At 40.3% G+C, this 16,688-nt stretch overlaps 1 non-coding gene across 1 annotated transcript; it reads left to right on the forward strand.

Annotated features, from left to right (window-relative positions):
- The first annotated feature begins 15,596 nt into the window (after positions 1–15,596).
- LOC125096692 (small nucleolar RNA U89) lies at positions 15,597–15,875 on the forward strand. The gene has a single exon (XR_007126349.1). It is a non-coding gene; the product is annotated as a small nucleolar RNA U89 (small nucleolar RNA).
- Positions 15,876–16,688: the final 813 nt, after the last annotated feature.

A 16,688-nucleotide genomic window follows, 5' to 3' on the forward strand; every position in this document is an offset into this window, starting at 1 on the left:
TCATCACTCAGTGCTCACCATGAGATGTGTCGTCACCATCTGTTTCCATACAACATTATTATAGTATTATTTACTATATTTCTTATGAAATAAGTACTTCTCATGCCTATGACTTATTTTATAAGTGGGAGTTTGTTCTTCTTCCAGTAGTATTTTTTAAGCTACTTAAAAAAATAAATGTTTAGATATTTAAGATCATAGAATAAGTGATAATACCCTCACTTTTTTTTCATCTGGAGTATTATAGGGTATAAGTGAGGTGCATGTGGAGTCTGGAATCAGAGTGCCTGGATATATATTCTGATTCCAATTCTTTTTTTTTTTTAAGATTTTATTTATTTTTCAGAGAGAGAGGGAGAGAGAGCGAGCACAGACAGACAGAATGGCAGGCAGAGGCAGAAGGAGAAGCAGGCTCCCTGCTGAGCAAGGAGCCCGATGCGGGACTTGATCCCAGGACGCTGGGATCATGACCTGAGCCAAAGGCAGCTGCTTAACCAACTGAGCCACCCAGGCGTCCCCTGATTCCAATTCTTAATTGTTGGGAAAGTTCCCCTACCATGCTTCCTTCATTCTTTCAGCCAGAAGGGGTGATAATAATCATTCTTGTTGTGAGGACTGAGAATATCTGGCACATCACAAGCATGATAAATATTTCCTATTACTCTTATAATCAGTAACTTAGCCGTCATCTTAAAAAACTGACATATGAACACATTTCTCAGAAAGGAACATAGCATTAATTACTCTGAAATGATAGCTGAAATATAACTTTAATGTATTATAGGTATCCCGGGGAGAAATATAGCTCAAATTTTTATCAATGAAAATTTAAGAACCCTGGGAACATTGTCCTTTTAAGGTTTCTCTCTTGAACAGAGGAACTGAGATGTGAGGCCATCATCAGTATAAATGATTGTGGTTTAATCCATCTTCATATATTCAGATTCAGGATAGGATTTTAAGAAAGTGAATCATCCTCATAAAAATGAAATATCTTTTCTAAGAACTCATATCTAAAACTGCAGGAGCTCACGATTTAGCATAATGCCTGATTTAGAGATAAAATAAATGCTTTTCGAACTAAACAGTGCTTTCTAGACATGCAACTTCTGCATTGCCTTTTAAAAACACATCAGTAATCTTTTAAATCACATGCAGATTATCTTCTGTCTTTCCACGGGTGCTGTTATCTTCAGTTTACCTTCTTGGGTGTCCAAAGGGGGGAAATCTGTAATAGAAGGAAAAAGCAATTACTATATTTGAAGACATATCCCTTCTCAAACACGAAGAATCATAAACTGACTCAAAATATCTATAACCCTTTTAGTTATCTTACCAAGATTATTTTATTTTTTGTTCAACTACACTGTTACATTGGGTAGGGTGGTTTTGGCTGTAAGTGTCAAAATGCACAGTTAAAACAAAGTCAGCCCCAAAGTTGGTTACTTCGTGGCAAGATGACCCAAGGACTCAGGGTTTGGGGGCATTCCCCTTTGCCATCCTTATTGGCTCATCCTCAGTGTCCTTCCAAGCTGCAAAATGGCTGACATATTTTCTTTGGTCTAATCATCTTGTCATCTCTTTAATCTCACCCAATCCAGAAGAGAACATCTCACTTCCTTTTCTAGGACTTCCATTTATCCTGATATTTTAGCAGTTCTATTCCTGCCGCTGATGGCAATAATCTCGTTTTTACACTATTTATTTTCTCTATGTGCCCACAAAATCACAAATGTTTTCCTCAATTAAAAAACAAATCCTGGGGCGCCTGGGTGGCTCAGTGGGTTAAAGCCTCTGCCTTCGGCTCAGGTCATGATCCCAGGGTGCTGGGATCGAGCCCCACATCGGGCTCTCTGCTCTGCGGGGAGCCTGCTTCCTCCTCTCTCTCTGCCTGCCTCTCTGCCTACCTGTGATTTCTGTCTGTCAAATAAATAAATAAAATCTTAAAAAAAAAAATCCTAGCTATCCAGTCTTGTTGCCAATTTTTTTAAAAGATTTTATTTATTTATCTGACAGACAGAGATCACAAGTAGGCAGAGAGGCAGGCAGAAAGAGAAGGGGAGCAGGCTCCCCGCTGAGCAGAGAGCCCAACATGGGGCTCCATCTCAGGACCCTGAGATCATGACCTGAGCTGAAGGCAGGAGCTTTAACCCACTGAACTACCCAGGGGCCCCTTGTTGCCATTTTTATCTGTAATCTCTAATCCCACTACCTCTGTACTAGAAATCAAGACAATATTCTAGTTAATTATCCTGGCTTCCTTTTGCTATATTAGATGATTGCTTTCTAAAGCAAACAGGGAGAAAGCAAAACAAAACAAAAAACCTTTCCAAATATTTGCATGTTTTATGGTTTACAAGACATTTGCCTCAGTTCATTTAATAAAGAAGAATGATGTAGGAATTAATAGAACCTGAATTTAGAGTTGGTAACACATAATTGAGGAGAGGGAGGGTGGCTTCCCTGGATCAATTGGTCAGTGGGTTGCCAGACATGAATTCAAACCCAGAAAGGCTATGTCCTATATATAGCTCAAAGAGGTCTTAAATAACGATGTGCTGCCTGAGTTTTTCCACATGATTTTTGTGCTGTACTAGCATTATGTTTTTAATTGTCTAGATTTCTTTTAAATCCCCTTGAATAACTTCTAAAACATAAACATTATGAAGGATGGTGTTTTCCAATTAATTAAAGTTTGAGTTGGAACCTTTATTATGCATGCAATTATTTAGTAATGGGGTCCCAATTCCTGTGGCCTGGTAATCATAAATTCACACTTCTCCTAGCAATTATATCGCAACAGAGTAGAATTGTTTATTCCAAACTTTACAGATACTAAATGAAAATTAAAAATAAAAATTTTTGGAAGTAGAAAAGAGCAAGTGCTCAGATTCTTGTTATTCACACTTGGTGAGTGGAAAGTTAGACGCAGTAATGACCTAGGAGTTCTGCTTAGTAATAGGATGACCTGTGTGAACTTGTAAGAGTGAGTTGTTTATTCTCACTTGGAAGTTTCCTTACCAGCATCAACAAGCAGAGTAAGGCTGGATCCCCACTCATTCTTACTGTGGAACCCATTTCACAAATGCAAGGTGTTGAAATCATGCCAAGACAATGAGAACAAAGGTGAAGTCACAAGTGTATAAAGTAGGACTGCTCTTCTTAAATGTGTATTTGTTTAATTGCATGGTTAAATTACCTAATCTCAACATAATGGTATATATAAAACAAAGCATATGAAAAATACTGAAGGGTTTAGAAAACTCAGAGCAAAAGAAACCACAAAAGCCAATGTAAAAATACTCCTTATGTGAAGTAAATTGAGTTAATTTTGTTTAATGAAATCAATGTTTCATTAAAAGGATATGATTAATGGGAAAACTATATCATTTTTTTCTCTGATTCATGTAACTGCATTTCTGACACTGGCTATTTCTGTCATGCTTATTTATTACAGAGGACTTCATTTTTAAATTCAGTTTGTATCCAAGGTAACAAATTTTGACTTACTAATACAATAAGTCAGTGGCAGACTATGATTCACATATATTTCTTTCCTTTCCCTCATGTTAGAGTGAGTTTATCATTTTTTTTAAAGATTTATTTATTTATTTATTTGACAGAGAGAGATCACAAGCAGGCAGAGAGGCAGGCAGAGAGAGAGGAGGAAGCAGGCTCTCCGCCGAGCAGAGAGCCTGATGCGGGGCTCGATCCCAGGACCCTGAGATCATGACCTGAGCCGAAGGCAGCGGCTTAACCCGCTGAGCCACCCAGGCGCCCCGAGTTTATCATTCTTAAATATAGGCCAGGTCCATCGATATGGTTAAAGGGAGTAGAGATTCTACCATAGTAAAATGTCCTCTCCACAGGCTGTACTCCTTTTGGTGAAATCCCTGATCCCAACTAGATTAGATTACGGTTGGTTGTGACTTCATTTGTCTCTGCTATTGGCAAGCTCTATCTTTTACTTTGTTATTTTTCTTGATTTAAAAATCAAGTTTGCAGGGGCGCCTGGGTGGCTCAGTGGTTAAGCCTCTGCCTTCGGCTCAGGTCATGGTCTCGGGGTCCTAGGATCGAGTCCCGCATCGGGCTCTCTGCTCTGCGGGGAGCCTGCTTCCTCCTCTCGCTCTCTCTGCTTGCCTCTCTGCCCGCTTGTGATCTCTCTCTGTCAAAAAAATAAAATCTTAAAAAAAAAATCAAGTTTGCAGATCCCTCAAAATTTAACCATGAAATTACCAAATGACCCGGCAATTGCTCTCCTAAGTAAATGCCCCCCACCACCAAAATGAAAAATGGCACTTAAGCCTATGTACCCTCGTGATCCTGGCAGCATAATCACAACAGCTCACACATCTGCCCATGGGTGCATGGGTAAACAGGCTGTGATACATCTTTACGATGGAATATCATTCAGCCATAAAAACGAATAAAGGACTGATACATGCTACCACATAGGTAAGCCTAATGTTTAAAACATTATGCTAAGTAAAAGAATCCAGACACAAAAGGCCATGTACTGGGTAACCCCAATATATGGATATGAAACATCCAGAATAGTAAGGCCATAGAGACAGAACACAGATCCGCAGTCGCCAGAGACGGGCAGTAGAGGGCCATGGGGAGCGGTAACTCAATGGGTGCAGTTCTATTTTGGGATCATAAAAACCTCTTGGAATTAGGGGTGGTGATTGTACAACATTGTAAAACTACTAAATGCTAATGGATTGTTAAAACGGCTAGTTTTCTGTGATGTGAATTTCATCTCAATAAAAACTTATCAAATGCTCAGTCTGTTTTCACCATCTTTTGCAAGTGGTAAGGGGTCGATTTTTTTGGTTTTTGCAGCATTGTATACCTGGGGTTTTTTGTCTTTTAGAGGCACATTATTTAAAGGGGGAATCAAGCATTGACCTCATGAGGAAAAAGACATAAGCCTTAAAGATATTTGTATTAACTCTTCAGAAAGATTCATTCATTGTGGGATCATGTCTTTCGACAATTAATTACTTACTATCTCTGAGACACTATGCTAATTACAAACAACTTGATTAGGTTTTTGGTGGGAAAGGAGGTTGTGAAAGTTTGGAAATTTCTTTTCTTCTTTTAGAATTGAGAGTATATTTTGGACGAATATACTTTAATAAAAAAAAACAACAACAACAAATAAAACCTGAAGGATGAAATGATTGAAACATGACAAGAAAAACATTTTCTTATTTTAGCATAAAATCTGGTCCAGAAAGGGAGGATCCGGTTGGTATTTGATGCTTTTGTAATTACAAGACTCAGAAGCCTTCAAATGTTTTCTCATAACAGTTCCTGGTTTGATACTTTCTGAGTTTGGGTTTGTGATAGGAGAGTAGTCTACATTTGGGAATGCTACTTTTAGGAGTACCCTGCTCTTTTAGGGTGAACCTAGCGAAATTTTACAGACCTCTGAGGCCAATTCATTATAACCTCTAGAAGACTCCAACAGGGAGTTGGTGTAACTTTGATTTTTTTTACCCCTTTTTACTACCCTTCCTCCATTTTTTTTCTTCCCTGAAACATGCTGGTTATCCCCAAAATGGATATTGGTTTAACATATGGTGAGGAATTGATAAAGGTGTGTGTGTGTGTGTGTGTGTGTGCGTGCGCGCACGCGCGTGTGTTTGTATGCCTATGTGTATATGTGTGTTTCACAGGGCTTTTTGAGTTCTTCACATTAAGGCAAAAGCATTAGTTTCTCTCTACTCCTAAATTTCCTTTTGAGTTCAGAACTTCAGTTTGCATTACCTTGAACTTAAAAATGAGTTTTTGGGAATGCAAGAGATGGAAATCCCAGAAAAGTTGTCTGGAAGCTAAATACATCAAAGACCAGGGCTGATACTCATTCTACCTTTTGAGAAATGTTGGATGCATCTCTTTGGACAAAGTTGTCTTTGCTACTATTTTCTTGGAACTCTAAGATTTTTTTTAAAGTTTTTATTTATTTTAGAGAGAGAGAGAGTGGGGAGAGGAGCAGTGGAGGTGGTGGTGGGGGGAGATTCTTGAGCAGACTTGGAGCCTAGATAGGACCCCAATGCGGGGCTCCATCTAACAACCCTGAGATCATAACCTGAGCTGAAACCAAGAGTTGGACGCCTAACCACTGAGCCGCCCAGGCACCCCAAGACCATGAGATCTTAATGAAGTAATTAATGCTCTCACTAATGAAAAGCAGAAAATGTTGCTATGTTCTTCAAGTGCATAGGCTTGCATGCCTTTATTCTCTCATTTCAGTAGATGGCAGTGTTTATCTTTTAGCAGATAAATTGTTTCAAAAGCTACAAATGAGGAGTATAAAGAGTAAACTTTTTATTCTATGTCCTTTAATGACCAGGGTTATGTGGGGATATATAACAATGCTCAGATTTTGATATGGATTAAACTTAGGACCATCTTGGCATATCTGGGGCAGATGACAGATCTCATTAATTTTGATACAGTGTAGGGATATTTTTCCATCTATGAGGACTCAGACCAGTAAGGGGAATGAGAGTTCCTTTTTTCTCTATAAATCCCTCAATTGGAAACCAGTTTTAATATCTTAAAATACAATCAATCAATCAAGGAATCCAACATTCAATTATGTCTTTTAATGGTAATACCTGATCAGAGTATAAAATGAATTCTGTTTAAATTTTAATAAAGTTTATTGTAATATCATTGGGTTGAGAGTCTAAGAATTGTAAATACTTTGAATATTAATTATTTTAACATAACCATAAGTCAAAGGGTCAAACTGGTTTGTGTTGGGTTATCAAAGATAAAAGTAGGTCTGAGACTAACTTAACAAAGGCTGCTTAATCATAAATTTGTCGCAAAGAAAGCCATCTGCTATCACTTCCATTCCAGCAGGAGTTTGAGGTTGCAAAGGAGACTCAGTTTCATAGAGTGAAATGATGAAATACTGAGTTTCTGATAAGTGTTCTATTAAGATGGGTACTTTGGAAATGAGGTGACTTTCTAATTGGTCTTCAGCTACCTTTGATAGCTCTTGGTTGACTGCAAGGGAGCATACAAACAGCTTGAGGACATTTCAAAAGAAGAATAGTTCAATGTTGTGGGCAGAGTTTCTTTTTTCTTCTTTTTTTTTTTTATTTTTCTCTTTCTTTCTTTTGTGTGTGTGTGGTGGCTATTTCCTATAATAAGTGAGGGCCAATTGTGTTTTGTTGTCATCAAACTGTCATAATATTCCATATTTGGTGGTGGTGAGGAGGTGGCTGCCACAACAGCCACTTTCCCAGGAAGGGACAGTGTTTTGGAAACTAAAAACATAGATTCAAGAATCAGAATGCCTGTTTTAATATGCTATTCAGCTACTTCTTGGATGTGGGACGTTGAGAATTCAAACACCCCCTGACTCTGTTTTCTCACCTATAAAATAAGACTAACAATAGTATGGGGGGAGTTTGTGAGGATTAAGTAAGTTAACTGGTACATAAGGAGGCTGGCACATCATAAACATTCACTTAATGGGTAGCTTGTATTATTTGTGGACACTGCTTCAATGATTTGATTTAAAGGATTTAAGAATTGAGAAGGGATTTGCACATTCAAGGTAAATTTTCTTATTAACTTATTATGGTTTGGGGCATCCTTGCAATAGACAAAAGACCTTTCAGTTCACTTTCTCCTAGGAAACTAAGAGGGAATAAAATAAATGCAGGGGATATTTTGAGTGCTCATCTGTCATGGATTCTCACGGACTCAGGCATGTGAATAAAATTTTGGTTCACCTTAATAAACATGTTTTGTCTGTGGCTCTGAGTCAGCCCAGGTTTTCTGGATTTTTCCCCTTTTGCAAAATTGTGCACTTCTAAGTAAAGCCTTGTCCAGCCTGCACAGCCAAGGAAATCATAGTTGAAGAAGAGGCAAATGCCATTAATTAAGCAGAATTCTAAAATTCTTCTTGAAATCCTCCTCTCAGTACTTGAGAAGATGTTCTTATTAGGAAAATTAGAGGGAATTTATCAAATACTTCTCAAAAATATCTTAAGGGTGAAAACAGTCCCCAGGATGTGCTGATGGGCCCATTACAAGTTTAGTGACTTACATGTATTCGGGGAGTTGTCTGACAAATGCCCCCAAATTTGGATTTTAACACTTATGCTGTTAAAGAAGCTGGTGTCCCTTCAGTATGAGTGACTACAGTCATACTTCCTGTAGTTACCTCCAGTAACATTTCGGGTTTGGACTTATCTCAAATGTGCAATAATCCCCTTGGAATCTTTTGTGATGTGTTTCCTAGGTTAGTATTATTCATCATCTGAAACCCTTGTTATTTGCAAGTATTTCTTGGACATACTCTCATCTTTAAATATGGAAATGGAAATTCGGGGAGGAATGCCTAAATTTCTGCTCCATTTAGATGTGGTTTTTCCCTGTTTTCCCGGAGGAGTGTACATTCCTACAGTGGAAGATGACGCTGGGTATTTTCCCCCAGGCAGGAGAAGACCTGTTTTCTAGGTGTGCCTGAGGCAAAAGGACACATACAATTATTTTCTAGGCTAGAAAATCTCCAATGTAAGTTATATAAGTTATTAACCCTTGGGCTATCACCATGAATAATCCATTTGGTTGTGTCATATGAAATTGCCATTTTTGACAAATTTTAATCTCCAAAAAGTAATTTCATCTGGTTCACCCTAGTATATTGCTGTATGTGTGAAAGGTGAGAGATTTTATGTCCATGTTTGTTCTCAAAAAGATCCTTGATGGTGACCCACAATCCATTATGGCAGTCTGGTGTCCTCCTCCTGCAGGAGGCAGAGGGCAGGGGCAGAAGGCAAAGGGCAGAGGGAATTTATCAAATTAATTTTGATAAATTTAATTTTATCAAATTAAATTTGATAATTTGAATTATCAAATTCATCCTGAAACAGCTGATGATATCTTGCGTGATCATAGGAGAGAAGCCCCACTTAATACACTGTGTGGCATAGAGTGTGCACTTTGGTCTGAGAGAGTGTTCAACTCCTCCTTCTATTGTTCTGGATAAGTCTTTTTACCTTCCTGGGTTTGTTTCCTTATCTCTACAATGGAAATATAACCAGAGACTGGTTCATACTACACATGAAGAAAAACTAACTCAAAGGCTGTGGTATATCTGGCAGTCAGTAAGTGTCCTTGACCTTGCATTGCTCCATTGAGAACAGCCAGGTCAAGGTTGGAATCAGTGCTGACTTGAGTGATGGGAAAGACGATCTTGCATGACCTGCCCTTGTGGATGAGAGCCAGGACAGCCTCCCTGCTTTTTTTTTTTTTTTTTTTTTTTTGAAGGCCAGAGCCCTCTCTTCCCAAATGTGCTTCTCTCAGCCATTCAGATTTTACTGACTCCCTTGGGAAAAGCAGGTGGCCTATATTTAGAATAGCATCAGCTACTTTCTTATGCATTTGAGCTAATGCTGACAAGTATTAATCACAAAAACTTTTTAAACATTGGCTAAATGTAAACATTTTGTTTCAGAAAATCTAAATATCTATAGGGTCTTTCAGATTTGGTTTGAGAAGAAGGATAGAAGTAGAAGAATGTCAATACATATATCTGAAAATAAGTCTCTCTTGAGGGAAGTCAGTTGCTACAAAATATATCGTATAACCTATACTGATAATTTATTAGTAATGAATCATGTTAGCAGGTCTCACCTTCAGTTTTGAATAGCTTGATGAGTGGATGTCATGTCAGGCATTCATATAGTTCACTGTTTAAAGAAAAGGCTCAAATTTCCCATTCTTATGTTTCAAGGTATCCATGAGCTAGTCTTAATCTACATTTCTGGCCTAAACTTCCCTGCTCCCTGTTATCCCAGATGTTATCGGATGAATTGTATCCCTTCAAGATTCATAGGTTGAAGTCCTAATCCACTTCAAAATGCAATCAAAATGGAATTATATTTAGAGATAAGGTTTTTAAGGAGGTGATTACGTTAAGGTCTTTAAGATGGCTCCAAATCCAATCTGACTGGTACCCAGAGGAGAAATTTGCATACACAAAGAGACACCAGGGAGGCACACACGCAGAGATCAGACCACATGAAGTCATAGTGAGCAGGTGGCTAAGACAAGGAGAGAAGCCCAGGGAGAAACTAAACCTGTTAACAGCTTCATCTTGGACTTCCAGCCTCTAGAACTGTGAGAAATACATTTCTACATCTTAAGCCACCCAGTTTGTGATTTTTTTTATGGTAGCCCGAGCTGACTGATATAACAGATAATGAGTCCACTCATCAGGTCTTAAATACATGCCAGACTTTCCTCTCTTTGTGATTTTACTTTTACTTACAGTTTTATTCCACTAGGCTACTACAAAAGACTATCATAGATATTGGGGTATGGGAGTGGAACTATACACACCAGAAATTTATTTCCACAGCTTCAGGAGCTGGAAAACCCAAGATCAAGTCACCAGCAGGTGCAGGGACTGTTGAAAGCCTATTTCTTGGTTCATAGATGGCCATTTTCTTGCTGTGTCCTCACATGGTCATGGGGCAAGGGAGCTCTCTGGGGTCTCTTTTATAAGGACATATGATCCCATTCATGAGGGCTTTACTTTCACAATCTAGTTACCACCTAAAGACCCCACCTCCTAATACAATCACATTGGGGGTTAGTTTTCAGTAGATGAATTTTGGGGGTAGGACACCTATCTGCCCTAAAACTCCTTTTTTTATATCTCTGGCTGGCAATCTGCCCTCCCCCCATGCTTTACAATTTGCCCCAGATATCAATTCTTCCTTGAATTCTTGTTTGATCCCTACCACCCAGCCTTACCCCTCCAAGGTAGAAAAGGTCTCTTTCCCAAATTCCATTTCTGCATGCCTATTTTATCATTTTAAATTATGTTATTCTTGAAAATAGAGACTAAGTTTCCAAGACTTGGTCTGAAGATGGAAAAGATGAAAGGCCATGGGGCCATCAGATGTCCCCATGGTTTGTTTTAAAATGAACGAGACTTACACCCAATTTTAGACTGAGAAGTTGTTCTAGTGGCAAAAGGAAGGTTGAAGAATTAGAAGGAAATTGAAACTTGTTAGAACCAAGGGTTAAAGGAGACAGAAGAGGTGGTCGAAGAACAGACAGAAGGAGGGGTTGACATTGAAATAAAAACAGCTCATGTTCTGGGACTAGAGGGGATGATGTGAGAAAGAAACAAATTTTGTTAATTTTGTGGATTATTATTTCTAAAATCATGCGAGCATGAGCTCCAGAGACACATTCCTAAGTCTCTTCATCCATCATGTTGAATCTGTGACCCAGATGGCTTTTAAATTCTGTTCAGTCTTCGTGTTTCCAGGTCCACAGTGGGCAAAATTGTCACTGTCATCAAGGGATTAAATGAACAACATGTGTGAAGTACTTAGAACAGAACCCGACAACGGTGATAACAGTAATTCTTATTGCTATGCCAGTGCCCTCTTGCCAAAGAACAGATTGGGTGGATTGCTCCTTGGAGGGAGAACACACTTGCCTGGGGAATCGTGGAGCATCTCAGAAAGAGAATGTCAGAAAGGATTTATTACAGGGTTTGGGTTTGTGTTAGGTTCTCTGGGGGAGTGTTTAGGGACTTTGCTCTTTGCTCTAGATTGGATGCTGTAAGGAAGCAGGGGGAATGCTATTATTGTGTATATTCATCAATTCTATTCAATTGGTAAATTTTATGTAATTTAGTAAGGGAAGAGGCACCATTCATATTCACCAGGAGAGGGGGCTCTTTGGTCATTTTTGTGCTTGAACAGTGCTCTTATTTTTGCTGTGTTCAGACTTCTAATGGAGTGGTTTTGTTTTTGTCTTTATGTCAAGGCAGTAGCAACACTAAGACCTGGCTGATAAATGATGACCTCGGGTTCTATAGGGTTGTTGGTTGAGAATGCGGTGTTTAGAGACCAAGGGACATTGACTTTTTTTTTTTTTTATAGTTACTGAAGGAAATCAAAAAGGCTGATGGGCTGTACCAAAGCTGGGACCTCAGATGTTTGTAGCCATGTGTGCTATGATTGTGTGATTCTCTCCCAAGGTGTGTGGCTGCACAGCACAGGTGTGGAGAAGGCATATCCTATAAGTGGTTCTGGGCTGGGGTTGACAGAAAGACCAGGACACAGGACAGGAGTCAAAATTGAGAGTGCTGGTGAGCAGTCTCGACTTGCTGTGATGTATGGGCAATGCAGTGAGCAGAGACAGGAGATGAAGGGAGTTACCACCGGGAGGAGTCTTAGAAAACTCTCTGGTGGAAGCCCTTCTAGGTAATGAGAAGCTCTTCAGCTAGAAAGAGTCCAGGGCATTTGGAATCAGAAGGTTGGGGGTGTAAATGGAAAATCTGCATTGCAAAGTCAACCAACCAGGTAGATTGAAGTCTCCTTGGGCCACTTTGGATTTGTCGGTCTGTGTCTTCTAAGACAGGATGCAGTTGAGGTGACGAGTACTCCTGCCTCTGCAATGACCCTCACCTTTCCCCCATCTGATGGGTAACATTCTTTCATATTCCATTTTTAGAATATGTTCCACTTTAAGGGAAGAGGATACCCTCTGGCACTGGTTTGCCATATAGTCCTTCCCCCAGAGTCTCAGAGATTTTCATGATGGAGTATTTAATTTTTGCATCCTCTCCCCAGGGCTCTGGCACATTCGTGGTGGAGAGAAGAGGTCAGATAAAGACCTGGTAAGCAAGATCCACAGTTTTTATGGAACTCTGTCTCCTCTATCAGGAATTGCCTTTGGAACAAACCACAAAACCCTTAGGAGGCCACCCTTCAGGACCTCAGGAGCATAATCACTGCCTCTCATCCTGGGCCTACCACCAGGAGACACAGTCTGCTCTTCACCCTGAAGTTCTCCAGAATGTGGCATGGTAGAGCGCTTGAAACAGTGAATGACTGATGGACTGGTTAAATGAGTGAATTAATACTGATATGGCCTGTTACTTAAGCGCTAATTTTCAACAGATGCTTTATGGGACATTAGCTGTTCTTTAGGGGTTTCTTAAAGGCATCCACGCCAGTGAGTGAGAACCATGTCCTCCAGATCTTTCTTTACCAGAGGAACTTAGCTTTTTTGGTTAGTCCTGATTTTAGTCTGCAAATAAAATGCATTCGGAGAATGGTTTTGGAATCCTTAAGAGTAGGACTGAGAGACACCACTGGCTAAGAGATTGAAGTTCTGCATTTAATCATGCAAAATCTGGCCATGATTGATTCTTCCCAATTCATTTTCTTGTCCTTGCTCACATAAATTCGTCATCTAGTCTAGCTTGTATAATGTGTCTGTGCTTGCCATTTCTGATCTCCATATTTTTCCTCCCTGAATCTCCATCCTGCAACCGCAGGTCATGTTGCAAGTCTTCCCTGAAACCCATGCCTGGATGTGCTCTCTCCTTATGCTGAATTGCAAAGCATTAATGGTGTCTCATGGCCAACCCTTTATGTTGCATACTCTACTTCCCCAACCAGATGGTTCATTCATTCACTTACTTGATAAGTGTTCATTGGTACATGTTAGGGAGCAGGCATGGGGCTGAGATTCATGATGAATAACACAGATACTTCTGCCTTCAGAGTATATAGTCTAGTGAAGGTTGGGGTGTATTAATCAATATTCAGTCAGAGAAACAGAATTGGTAAGGAGAAATACATTAAGAAATTCATTGCAAGGCACAGATGATTTGGGGCCTCACAAGAAAAGTCTGAAAACCTGAGGGCAGGCCATCAGGATGAGCTGGGTGAAACTCTCAGGTACAAGCTGAAGGAGCTGCTCATGTGTAGAATTTCTCCTGAGAAGCCTCAGTTGTGCTCTTAAGATCTTTTAACTCATTGGATCAGGCCCATTCAGATTATTTAACATTCCTTACTTACTAAAGGTTAGCTGATTATGGACTTAATTTATTATTAATGGGGGGGGCACCTGGTGTCTCAGTGGGTTAAAGCCTCTGCCTTTGGTTCAGGTCAAGATCCCAGGATTCTGGGATGGAGCCCCGCATCGGACTCTCTGCTCATCAGGGAGCCTGCTTCCCTTCCTCTCTCTCTGCCTGCTTGTGATCTCTGTCTGTCAAATAAATAAATAAAATCTTTAAAAAAAGAAAAAAGAATTATTTACTGGGGTGCCTGGGTGGCTCGGTTGGTTAAACGACTGCCTTTGGCTCAGGTGTTGATTCCAGGGTCCTGGGATCGCGCCCCGTGTCAGGCTCCCTGCTTGGCAGGAATCCTGCTTCTCCCTCTCCTACTCCCCCTGTTTGTGTTCCCTCTCTTGTAGTCTCTCTCTGTCAAATAAATAAATAAAATCTTAAAAAATAAAAAAGAATTATTTACTTAGTTGAGAGAAAGAGAGAGAGCATGGAAAGGGGCTGAGGGAGAGGCAGAAGGAGAGAAGCAGACTGCCCCCTGAGTAGGGAGCCCAAAGATAATGAGGGTGGAGGGTGGGGCTTGATCTCAGGATTCTGAGATCATGACCTGAGCTGAAATGGAGAGTCCAACACTTAACTGAGCCACTCAGGCGTCCCTGTTAATGGACTTTAATCACCTCTACCAAATACCTTTACAACACCCTTCACAGCAAGTGTTTGATTGAATAACTGGGGACTGTGGCCTAAATTGACCCAAACTGACCATCATAGGGAAAAACATTAAAGAAACCATGCAAAAATATTATAACTTCCAGGAAGGAGAAAAACATGATCTATTTTCCTTTGTTTACCTGGAAGTTAAGAGTTAAATTTGATGTTCACTTTAAAACTTAACTTGAGAGACTTTATCCCAGGAGCTTAATGCAACTATCAAATAAGAAATCTTGCTAAAATATACTAATGCCTGAACCCTAATCTGAACCAATTAAGTTGGAATCTCTGGGGATTAGGGCTTCAGGCACTGGCATTTTAGAGATATTCTAACAGGTAACCAGAGTTGAGAACAACTGCTCTGATGAACTTGAAATTTCTAGTTGTCTTGTTTTATATATGTTTTGATATTGATAAAATTTTCATCACCCTTGGACATATACCTATACAAATTAGAAATAGTTTTTTTGGTTAAAAATGGATGCTTCCTGAAGCCACTGGAATACCTAAAGTTACCTTCCTGGATTGTACACCTGTCACGGGCAACATGCCATGTATTCTTAGTCATCAGTCAGGACAGATAAGGTCAAGATGCCATTAAATAAAGAAGACCCCCCAATTCTCAGGCAGTTAATAAAGATAAATGTATTTCTCACTTATGCAAAATCTGCTATGGGTCTAGGCAACTGCCCAAGGAGGTCGTTCTCCCTGGATGGCTCATTAGTAAGATCTAGTTGATTTGGTTTGTTATCTCTGCATTTAGCTCAGTAACTGGCACATAGTAAATGCTTACTCGGTATTCAATGAATCCACACACCTTGTTTTCTTCTCTCTTAGAGACTGGGCGATTCTGTGTATGTGCATGCAGTCAATCTACTTTTCCTCTCCAGGCAGGTACTTCTTACCTCACTAGCTCTTCAGATCTACAGGTCCACAGATTCGGGACTCCTGGGAGTAGAAGAACAGAGACATGTAACTGTGAGAACTTTATGATTCCAACTGCCATGACAGCATCCATAAAGAGAAACTCCCTGTGATACCACAGATACCCAACTACTCACTGACCCTCATCTCTTCAGAATTCCTCTTTTTGACCCAATAAAAAAGCAAAAAGCCCTTCCAGAAAGTACCCCATTAAAAAGTCTATTTGCTTAGCCAGGTGCCTGAGGCCTGCCCCTCTCTGTAAGGCAGATCAATAGCGCTGCTGGCCTTGTCTCTGGTTCCTGGCTGCTGCCTGCAGGGGGTCCCACCGGTGGGGAACAAAGTGGGACCAGGCAGGAGCCATCTGAGTTCAGCCTTGGATCTGACAGCAAAGAGAAGGGCTGGAGTAGTAAAGGATGGGGCTGGGGTTGAAAATGGGCTTAGTGTGAACCCATACCCCAATCTGCTCACGTCGGAGGAGCTCTGAGCAAGAACTCTGGCTATATCAAATTGCACAAGATCCAGACAGCCCAGAACATCTCCAGGAGGATTGCCACATCACAGAAACTTATCTGTCTCACTGCTGACAACCTTGTCTTGAAATCTGCAGGATGAAAGTTTTACTAAGGGCAGTGACAAACTCATCAAGGATAAGAAATGAGCCTGGTGACCAGGAATTCCATTTCCAGAGAAGAAGTAGATCTTTTTCTCTCCCTGCTTTTTGAGGACCCTGCTTGGGGTGCAGCACATCTTATCTTACCCTCAATATCATGTGACAGTCCCTTCTGTATCTGTCATCCCACCTTTTCTTGGATGAACAAGGCTTGGCCAATTTCCCAGGCCAATTTCTTGCTCCTCCCTGTATTGGCCAGAGGTGTTGGGAAGTGTGATTTCTGAGTGATTCCCTGTAGTATTGGTTCCTCCTTCTAGGTTGGGAGGCAATAGACACCATCCCAGGAATTCTCAATAAACTTTTATTAATATGCTGAAAAAAAAAATCTATTTTCAGTGAACCTGGCTAGGCTTTGCAGAGAATCCATAATGCAGTTCCAGGATTCCTCCCCTGGTCAGGTAAATACCACTGGCCAGTGCTGCCACATGTCTCACATCTGAAGATTGGAGGCTTGCCTAAAAAGGAAGACAGGCTGCCCTATGCTCAGGGCCTCTCAAACTTCTGCATTTCCTCGTGCATCCTATATGG

Source organism: Lutra lutra, chromosome 3 (genome assembly GCF_902655055.1).
Source record: "Lutra lutra chromosome 3, mLutLut1.2, whole genome shotgun sequence".
Classification (NCBI taxonomy): Eukaryota; Metazoa; Chordata; class Mammalia; order Carnivora; family Mustelidae; genus Lutra; species Lutra lutra.